Genomic DNA, 10,815 nt, shown 5'->3' on the forward strand with positions numbered 1-10,815 from the left:
TAGTCAAGACGTTACAAGCAACGATCTTGGTTACAAAGACCGTTCACTGTCGGCCATGTTGCCCTTAACAGTGGTGCCAGTTCCTTCTGTTTGAAGGCACTGTTGAGTACACATATATTACACGGGTTGTCCGATCGTGATGAAATTTTAGTACGGTGCAGGCCAGTGATGTAGACAATCTAAAGTGCATTAAAATTAGTTTTCAAGGCTTTCATGAAAAGAAAGTGACATTTTCAACTATGTTAGTTCCTAACGAACTAACAAGAATCCCATTTACAACAAAATGTCTCTTCTCTTCTATCATCAACTATGGAAGAAGATAAATAGTATGCAAGAAAGACAACAGATGGCAGTCCTGAGGCAAAACTAGTCTTTTCCCCATAAAACACTAGAATATTTTAATGTCAGTTTTTTTTTTTTCCTAGGTGAAAAATTGTTCGAATTTGGAAGGAAGCGTATGAAACGTTCTTCTCACACATCAGTAACTGATACGCAGTATTGTTTTGTTTTACTTTCACGGCGCCCTTTGCTAAGTTATCACCTTTCGCCATGTTGTTTAAATAGATTATGTCATCTACGTGTATAAAACAGTCTATGTGTAGAATGTAGACTATCGTTGTTTACGCGTAGACGCACATCACTGGTGCAGGCAGAAAGGTTTTAAACACAATTCTTAATTTTCAGATTATTGAAATTTGTGAAAAAACTGTTCTTTTCAATTTTGCGAAATGATGATAATGAATCATCAATGAAGTGTTCAATGGCTTCCTTATTTATGCATTTTACACAATCCGTGCATTCACCATTCATTCACATTAGCGACATATTACCAAATCAACAAAACAGAATATAACCTGACAACGTGCAGGTTGTCTTCTTACCACCATGGGCGTATATATAGTTCACGTAAGGGGGGGTCAAGTTTTGGTATGATTAAGGTTGTTTTATTTCATAAAAATTCCAGGGCACTGCTGACCGGAAGCTTGTTGGGGAGCGGAGGAAGGGGGGGGGGCTGCTAGACCCGACAAAGTTGTGTGTATGTATTCACGGTCACGCTACTTAGTATTGATACTTTTCTATTCATCTTGTGTCAAAGAACTTGAGAATGTTACAATGTTTCCCTGATTTTCTTGTACTGCGTTTTTAAAAAACAAATTTCTTTAAGACGACTTGAGGGAAAATAATTATAACTGATTTGACAATCCCAATGCAATTTCTTATCGCAGATATTCCGAAACTATCAAGAAGTTGCAGGCATTTGGTCTGCAGTTCCATCTGGTGTGTGGAATTACGTACTTTCCTTCCCATCCATATCCCATACGTCTCGAATTAAGGACAATAAAATAAGTCCGAAGACATTTTTATGAACAAGCGGATAGAACAGGTAATCTGGTAATTTTACTGAACCAAAAGGGGGTTGGACCCGTTGAACACCCCCCTAAATACGCCCATGCCTACCACTGTCCATTATGCCGCCACCCCTTTTCATAGATGATCATTAATGAATATACCACAATATTTTGAGTAGTTTTTGTGATGAACACAGTAACAAAATAATTTGAAGAGTACTGGAACCTTTCTTCCCAAGGCCTCCCCAATGGTGCAGTGGTAGCGTCGTCGCCTTGTAATCAAGGGGTCCCGGTTCGATACCCGGTGGAGGCACATAGTGGTGTCGATCCCAATTTAAAATTCTAGGTCCAGTCCCGATTAGCCTTACTGTGCATTAAGTGAACTTAAAAACACCAACTCAACCCTTTCTTCCCAGAAGAAAAAGCACAACTTACACGTATACCCAAGACAATAAACACAACAATACCTGCTCGAGATTCGATTGATTTGGTTTGTTTTACTTCGCTTTTCTTCCACTCTTGGGTAATCACGAAGATGATGATGAATGGTGTTATAATGAAATTGATGGACATCCACAAAGAACAGGCGGGGATTCGAACCTGGAAAGATTCGAACACGGGACACCTTTCTTCGGAGTGTGTTCCATTAGGGGCATGAGGAAAGGTGTCTGCGAGGCTCCTCTCTGCGACAGCTCCGAACACTTAAACTCTTTTCGAGCTAGATCTGGCTATTTCGTGCACTCGTTTGGCTGTGAACTGGGGCGCTCGCCCCCGTACCCCACTATGGTGCCATCACTGGCTCCGGCCCACATAGACTAATTTTGCCATGAGTATACATTTTGAACGCGACGTGGTATTGTTATATTGCGTCGCCCCACCCCCTCTAACCTCACCAGCTACTTTTTTATAGCGCCGTGGCTGTAATATTGTTATACGGGAATCCATTACTTTCGATTTCATACGACCATCGGTGGATTATCGAGATGGGTGATGCCGCCGGATCTAGATGGTGAATACTACGAATAAATTATCATCACTTTAAAGTTAACGATAATAGCAGCGCCCCACACCACTTTGGCACCTAAAATTACCCTCGAAGGCACTTTATCCAGCCTTCGTAAATCTAGCTCCTTGAAAGTCAAGTTTAGCTCCATTTAAGGTGAAATGTACCTCTTTTATGCACATCAGGTTTGGCAATACTACCAGGAAGGCCGTGGGAAGCAAGGAGAAATGCATTACGCTTATGTGAGAATTATTATATTTGTTCTCTCGGAAGTACCAAACATCCAATGGCGTAGAAAAGTTCATGCACGGAAAGAGGACACGTTGAACAATTTCTTGGTCGTCGGAAGAGCCGAAACTCCCATTTGATTAGCTGTAACTTGAAGTTGAAGTTGATCCCTTCAAGAGTTAAAACAAACTTAGAACTTATGAGAGCAGTACTTACCTCTAACAGTAGACAAATGCACCAAAAATCACAAGAAACCACACTCAAGACGCACTGTTCTTCCGTTGTGGTAGCCGACCGACTGAAGGCTACTACAGGCTTCTTAATTCTCAACTTGACCAAGGACTTCAGGAAGATAAGCGTCCGGGCAATAGGTCAGTCTGACCTTCGAGAGTCCTCGCACTCCTTCGGTTGACGAACTTTGGAATTGTTGGGAAATAAGCCAGCAGGCAGACGGTCAACTTTTCCTTACGTTCTTTTTACTGGCTTCAACCGCGTCGAATCTGTGAAGCCAGGAACGAGTGTTCACTCATTCATCCCCCTTCCACGATGTATTTTTAACTTCTTCTCGGGAGAAACACGTGTGTGGGAACATTCTAAGCAGAGCAGCTGGTCAATGAAAGGCAAAGTTCGAAGTGCTGCTACTACATCCACTCTGCAATTGCAATTTATTCGTCGGTTTTGTTTATTTTATTCGCTTTTCTGAGGATGAGGATTAATGATGATATGATGAAATTGATGAAGGGACGCTTACAAAGAAAACCCATATCCAGGCGGATTCGAATCTGGGACCCCTGCCTTCGTAGCGAGCTGTGATAACCAGGCACGTATCTAGAAATACAATGGGGGGGGGGATCCGACCAAGTGTCTCAATAATAATAATAATAATAGATAATTATATTAAATGAAATTAACAATAATTAAATATGTAAATTAATTAATATTATATTGTTATTAATACAGGAATAGGTAAAAAAAATGGTACAGGAATAGATGTATTCATTATCTAGCTTACGTGTAGTTAGGATTGCCAACATTTGTATAAAATCAACTGCCCTGGCAAGGAAATTAATGTTAAAAACATAAAGAATTGAATATTTATTGAATAACAAAAAGTAAAGTTCCTGATTAATATTTTATGCATATATAGTATTAATCCTTTGCGCAACAGCCCTGAAGGGCCTTGGCTTACCTACCGACTGCCGTCTCCCTCCCACGCTTCCCTTCGCCACCTCTAAGCGTGGAGTGTGCATAAATCTTTGGAATTGTCCTTTAAAGCCAAATGAGACCAATTCCTTGTCTTCCAATAAGTTCAGCGGAAATAAATAACCATCGATCATATCAAAAATTCTATAAAAAATATTTTTTGATTATTTAATTTAAGTCCTTGTTAAGTCTTTCGGGGGGGTACGGACCCCCTCCAAATACGTCATTGGTGATAACTACCCCGCTACGAGATCTCGAAAACATCACTCTTAGATCCTGTATCTAGGCAAACCTTTCCCCCTGAAATAATGTATGCAACCGTTTCTCCTGAAATAATGCATGTTATATGTTCCATTTTACGCTTTAACATCCCAGAGGCAGGACTTTGCCTTGAATGGTCACAGTGTAGAAATGATAATAAGGAAATGGCGTTGTAAAGACTTCTATATTTACTACCTCCACATTTTCTGTCATCGCTCGGACGTAATGCAACAAATTTCAAATAAAGCTGCAAGATCTCTTGCTCCCAGGTTAATCCGAGGATCCATGGCTAAAGTCTCAGCGTTGGAATAAAGTGTGGGAATTTTTTTTTTAAAAAAAATGGCTTTCCTTCCAAGTTCATGCCTACTAACATCTCTTATTCTTCCTCTTCTTCGCTTCGTTTCATCGCCTGTTTCTCCCTTCCCTTGTTTCCTCTATCTTCTCCTATTTACCAATCTCATTTTTCCTTCTTTTTTCTCGTTCTCTTTCGTTTTCTGTTTTCCTCCCTCTTCTTTGTCTTTGATCCTTTATCTCTCTCTCTCTCTCAGTTTATCTGTCTTCTTTTCTGCCATTCTATATTTTCAGCCTTCCGGTCTTTATCCTTACATTTTCTTGATAGCCCCGTGGCGGAGTGGTTAGCACATCTTGCTACGATGAAAGGAGTTCCGGGTTCGAATCCTGGCCTCGTCATGGATGTTTGTGAGTGTCTATTCATCAATTTCATCATGTTATCACTCATCCCAATCTTCGCAAATTAGCCAAATGTGGCACAAAAAGCGAAGTAAAATAAAGCAAATCAATCAATCTACATTTGTTTCTATATTCTTTTCCATTCTCTACCTGCTCATTATTTCTCACTTTCTCTTTATTTCCACCACCCATTCTCTCTCTCTGTCTCATCTACCCCTCCGTGTACACAGTGCGCGTGCACGCCTGTGCATAGTGATTTCTTCTACTACAATGATTCTCCAAATTCATCATGCATGATGTCTGCATCTGCTGGGGAAGTGCTTGAAATATCAGCGGAGGCCCCCCTCTAAAAACCAGATAACAGCGGCGATGGAACCACGGGTTTTTCAATGAAAATAGGGATGGAAGGACGTGATGCTCGTGGTGGTGGTGGGGGGGGGGGCTTGGAAGTTTAGTTAGTAATATTGTTATGGGGAAGCACGTTGAAGAAGTCAAAACATATACCCTGTCCCAGCTAACTGTAGAGCAGAGCCGCGCATAGCGGCAGAGGAGGAGGAGGGAAATCGAGTGGTGAAAGCGCAGTGTTGCCAACCGTATGGTCCTGACCGTACATGTCCGAACATACGGTCCAGACCCTAGTCTGTACGCTAAATGCAAGGCTTGTCAAAATTTGCTCTTGCAGCTTTATCCCTAATATTTCCCTCAGAAATTCTTAAACCAAGCGTACGGACCTGGAGACAAAAATACGGCACGTTTGCCATGTGCGAACGGTATTATACAAGTTTTCAAAAGTTTACAACGCTGACAGATCGAAGCAGGAAAAACGGGGAACTCCAGTCGTCCATTACGCAATCCCTTTTCTCTCACTGTTCATTGGTGGAGCCGTCTCGCGTCACTACTTGCGCAGAGACTTGTTCTCGTTCGCCTGGTCTACAGTTAGCTGGTACGGGGTGTAGCAGTAGTATGTGTATACAAAAAGAAAGATCTTATTTGTTTCGTTCCTTTTAACGTCGACACTGATAGCATTTTATGGACGACTATATCCAATTGAGAGTTGTGGCTTGAACGCCACAACAGACCGGAGTTTCCGGGAGAGACTCTAGGTCCGGAAATGTCGTTAGGACCCATTTCCGGTCATCCCTTCTTTCCGACTCCGATCACGTGTTCTGGGCAGAACCAAACGCCTCCATGTATCCCAGAAAACAGACCTGCTAGTACTGAGACGGATTCTCTCCAGAAAGAGTAACGTCAAAGTTCTTGCCCCGCCTCCCTCGTCCTCTTGCTGATGTTAGCATACAGTAATCCTTATCGTTCCTATACCCAGAATGCGAATTCATCTTTCTGTTTTGAGAATTCAAACCCTCCGAAATAATAGCTATTGCAAAGCATGAAGAGTTAACTTGTTCACCATGTTTATATTGCTTATATTACAATATATTTAAACCATAATATCACCTCTTCTTGTCTATTTCGTATAGTTCAAGTCCTGATTCGAACGCCACTTCGGTACCTTAAACATAGCTCGAGAGCCGACCGAACGCTTATCTGGTTTCGAGCGATCACCCGTTTTCTGAGAAGCGCTGTTGTCAATTGAAAACTAAAATTGGTAAACGCTGTACGTGCCACAAGAATTCAAACACCATTTTCCACGTTAAACTGTGAAATGTGCAATGCTTGATAATGTGGTAAAAGTGAAAAGTGGCTGGTAGCCCTCTAAGAAGTTCAAAGGGCGTGTAAAGAGATCACTAGTGTGAACGTTCTTACGGGCTGATGTGCTGAACGATGCGATTTCCCAACACTTCCGCTTTTGGCACTTACAACGTTTGCCACTTTTAGTTCTCAATTGCATGCAATGCAAAAGTATAGAAATGTTAAAAATCAAGATGCAGTCACAAACATAAAGTTACAGAGAATAAGATGGATAGAACACGTAGAAAGAATGGAGGAAGGTTACCAAAGATAATTTTACATGCAAGAATGTATTCGACTGGGAAAATGGGAAGGCCCACACGATGTGAGAAGGGAATCGGAATAGAAAAATATTAGATGATGGAAGGAGAAAATGAGCATGGAGGCGTATTGCAGTAGAGTGTTGCTCACTGGTGCGTGGAGGGGGGTCATGGGGGATTTCCCCCCAAACAATCTTGTCCTCATAAATCCCCCACCAAAAATTTTAAGGGGGAAGTTTTTGTTATAATGACAAAAGATAATCAATTAGTTTTGACTTCAAATATACTTTACTAAGGATAATATCGAAACACACACACACAGAATAGTGTTGTTGTGAGTATTGCATGCTCTCTCTCAATTAACAAATCTACATATTCCAATAACAATATAAACACAATAAAAGCCTGTATGACAATTATAACTATGAAATCTAATTGATTTATATTAATAGAAAGCAAACACTAAAATAGTTATATGAAAAACTATTACAACTGCTTTGTAATTTATTGACATCCCTAATCAGTTTGTAAAGAAATTAGTTTGCTACTTATAAATATATGGTACATAAAAGTAACAAATTTACAATTCCTTTATATATATTTAATGATAATATATTTTTAAATATTTAGTACTTTACTTTTATGTTTAATGATTTATTATATGATACACACGCATATGATACAAATATATACAGGGTGTATCATAAGTAATAGCGCAAACTGACACAGTTGAAAGTACACGATAATAGAAGCAGAGAAGTCTCAGTAAGCATGGGTCTGCAAACGAGCCGTTTTCGAGATAATTGCGAATGTGTGGTTACAAGCCACCGCTGACTTCATTGTTTGTAAACGTCATCCTAGTTGGTAAAATGCTAATAATACAGTAAGAAAGTCATTGGAGATCTCAATTGAACATTCTACTTACTTCAACAAACGTTAGTATGTTACATGTTACAATTACTGTACACTCGTACCTGTTAAAGGAGGTGTTCAAAGGGTCGTCTTTGTATCTGAATCTGGATGCGATACTGAACGCGATTCCCCATTGAGTTTCGAATTCTTTCGAACACCCCCGGTTCATTTCGGAATTGGTCACAAGCATGTACAATTCTCTGTACTGATTGTATCATCCTGTTTGATTGCAACGCCACCTCTCGGAAATGTTCTGTTTTGTAAACAGAGAGCAAACCTCGGAACGCGCAAGGAGTAAAGCACTCGGTGTTTACAAAATTCAATCAGCGACGGCTTCTAACCACACATTCGCACACATTATTAGCATTTTATCAACTAGGACGACGTTTACAAACAATGAAGTCAGTGGCGGCTTGTAACCACATATTCGCAATCATCTCGAAAACGGCTCGTTTGCAGACCCATGCTTACTGAGACTTCTTTGCTTCTATTATCGTGTAGTTTCAACTGTGTCAGTTTGCGCTATTACTTATGATACACCCTGTATATCGTATAATATAATATGTGTGTGTGTGTGTTTGTAGATTAATATCTTCGTCCCTCAACAGTCCTCAATGATTTCGCAGCCTGCCCGTCTCGTCTAGTTTTCGAGACGAGTCAACACTAATTGCAGACACTGGCGTATGCAGGATTCTTTTTCGGGAGGAACTGGAAATGTATAGGTGGGTGCTTTCAGTGGCGCCAACTTATGCCTGTGGGGACATTGCGCACATAATAATTTGTCGTGTTATCATCATTATATTTGTTATGATTATATATCTGCGTATTGTAATTAGTAAATATCATTTAAGATAGCGAGTATGGTGCATTAATATCATGATAAATGAAAGGGAGAATTTGAGATTTTTTTAACTTATAAGTTTTTCAAAAGTTGGCGCTCCTGGCTGCTTTCTGGTGAATAAGATGTGTTGTATATTTAGAACGTCTCCCTCTGGCAACTGGGGGTCATTTACCACTGTGGTTTTTCCCAAGTGTCGGTTATAGCGCCGCATGGTAAGGTAACTGAAAGATAGGCGTGTGCACGGGAGGGGGGGGGCAAGGGGGAGTTGCCCCTCCTAATACTCTCACTTGAAAAGATCGTGTAGAGAAATCTTATTACCGTTATTAAACAATAGTATTCTCTTTAAAAAATAAAGTATTTTCAAGCCGACGAATGTTCCAAACAACTACGGCGGGTTTATTCCCTATGTACGTAAATGGACTGACTATCTCACTTCGTTATCCAGCAAATTACCTGCATTATTAAGACTCACGCAAGACAAGTTGTGTTACACCTATGTGATCGCAGAACAAATTGGTCACACATTGGAAATGAATGAATTATGTGTAGTTGCTTTGAATCTGCTGTACGAAATCATGTTTATATGTAAATTAGTCTGAACCACAGAGGAGGAAAATAAAAGGGGAGGGGAACAGATGACTTTTGTGCCACGGAATCTGGAATTTAATAGAGCTAATCGAGTGATTTTCAGTGGGTCCGGACACACATTATATACGTCCCCGTTTAGTACCCATCAATACAATAACACAATGAGGTTTTTCTTTCTCCGACTGATCTTTCATCAAGAATCTTGCCCCCTTAATCAGAGGGTCTGCGCACGCCTATACAAATACAGCATTATCCGTTTCGTATTGTAGCGAAACCCTTGATACACTGTAGAAAGCTGACTACAGTAATTACTAACAGCGTAGACCCCTAATTTTTTTTTTACGACGGAGTTAACCGAAAAGTAGAAATAAGCGACGTTAAAGTATACGAAATTGGGCGCAGCAGTTTTTTTTGGGGGGGAGGGGGCTTCTTCCCATCCAATAAAAATCATTGAGACGCGCACACACCCTCTTCGGGGCACGGGGACCATATCTTGGAAATGTGTCGTCGCGTTCCTCGCTTCATAAACCGGGAGACGCACATCCCTCGGGGACACGCCATGAGAGAGGAGATAAAAATATGGTTGCTAGGAGACCGGGATGACGACAATTCTGGCCTGAATGTTCCTCCACCAAAAAGCTATTCCGCTGCACTTGAAAGCTCGTATGGAGATGCGGATAGACTTAGAGACGCTCTCTTGAACGTGAAGCGAGATCTTAACGAATGCGTCAAGGTCCCACCAAACGCTTGGTTTTGCGCTGGGGACTAAATTTTAATTTACGACGGGCTTAGCGACGACTGCATTGGACGAAAAGTATAACAGCATAATAGTGACAAGTGTGCAGCGGTACAATTCTCTACCGCTCGCAATTCCTGAAACAGGGCCGCATAACTTGGGAAGGGCGCCTGCAATGAATACAACGAAATATTGACAAAGGATCAGCTACAATAGAAGTGTCTTGGGCAGAGGTGGTTACCCTCCGGAGGGCGACCCTCATGTCCTCACCCTCCGAAAACTTGTGAGGGTGAGAAGGAAAGGAGAGTCGTGAGGGTGAGGAGGAAAAGCGAGTCGTGAGGGTGAGGACGAAAGACGAGTCGTGAGGGTGAGGACGAAATGAGGACAAAAGACGAGTCGTGAGGGTGAGGACGAGAGACGAGTCGTGAAGGTGAGGAGGAAAGGAAAATCGTGAGGGTGAGGACGAGAGACGAGTCGTGAGGATGAGGACGAGAGAGGAGTCGTGAGGGTGAGGACGAAAGAAGAGTCGTGAGGGTGAGGACGAAATGAGGACGAAAGACGGGTCGTGAGGGTGAGGAGGAAAGGAAAATCGTGAGGGTGAGGGGAAAGGAAAGTCGTGAGGGTGAGGACGAGAGACGAGTCGTGAGGGGGAGGAGGAAAAAGAGAGTCGTGAGGGTGAGGAAGGAAAGACGAGTCGTGAGGGTGAGGACGAAATGAGGACAAAAGACGAGTCGTGAGGGTGAGGACGAGAGACGAGTCGTGAAGGTGAGGAGGAAAGGAAAATCGTGAGGGTGAGGACGAGAGACGAGTCGTGAGGATGAGGACGAGAGAGGAGTCGTGAGAGTGAGGAGGAAAGGAGAGTCGTGAGAGTGAGGAGGAAGGAGAGTCGTGAGGGTGAGAAGAAAATGCGAGTCGTGATGGTGAGGAGGAAAGGAAGTCGTGAGGGTGAGGAGGAAAGGATAGTCGTGAGGGTGAGGGAGGAAAGGATAGTCGTGAGGGTGATGAGGAAAGGATAGTCGTGAGGGTGATGAGGAAAGGACAGTCGTGAGGGTTAG

The 10,815-nt window shown here is 42.0% G+C and overlaps 1 protein-coding gene across 3 annotated transcripts in view; it reads right to left on the bottom strand.

The window, feature by feature from the left end:
- Window positions 1-10,815, bottom strand: part of LOC146002524 (fructose-bisphosphate aldolase-like) — a 205,290-nt gene that overhangs the window by 96,685 nt on the left and 97,790 nt on the right. The window contains exon 1 of one of the 3 annotated variants that reach the window (XM_083140434.1): window positions 2,797-2,940. The exons of the other annotated variants lie outside the window; for them this stretch is intronic. The gene's annotated coding sequence lies outside the window, so the exon portion shown is untranslated. Of the gene's footprint in view, window positions 1-2,796; window positions 2,941-10,815 lie in introns of those variants that run through there. 3 annotated transcript variants of the gene reach the window in all.

This window comes from Lepisma saccharinum, chromosome 18, assembly GCF_977018435.1.
Source record: "Lepisma saccharinum chromosome 18, izLepSacc3.1, whole genome shotgun sequence".
NCBI classification, from domain to species: Eukaryota; Metazoa; Arthropoda; class Insecta; order Zygentoma; family Lepismatidae; genus Lepisma; species Lepisma saccharinum.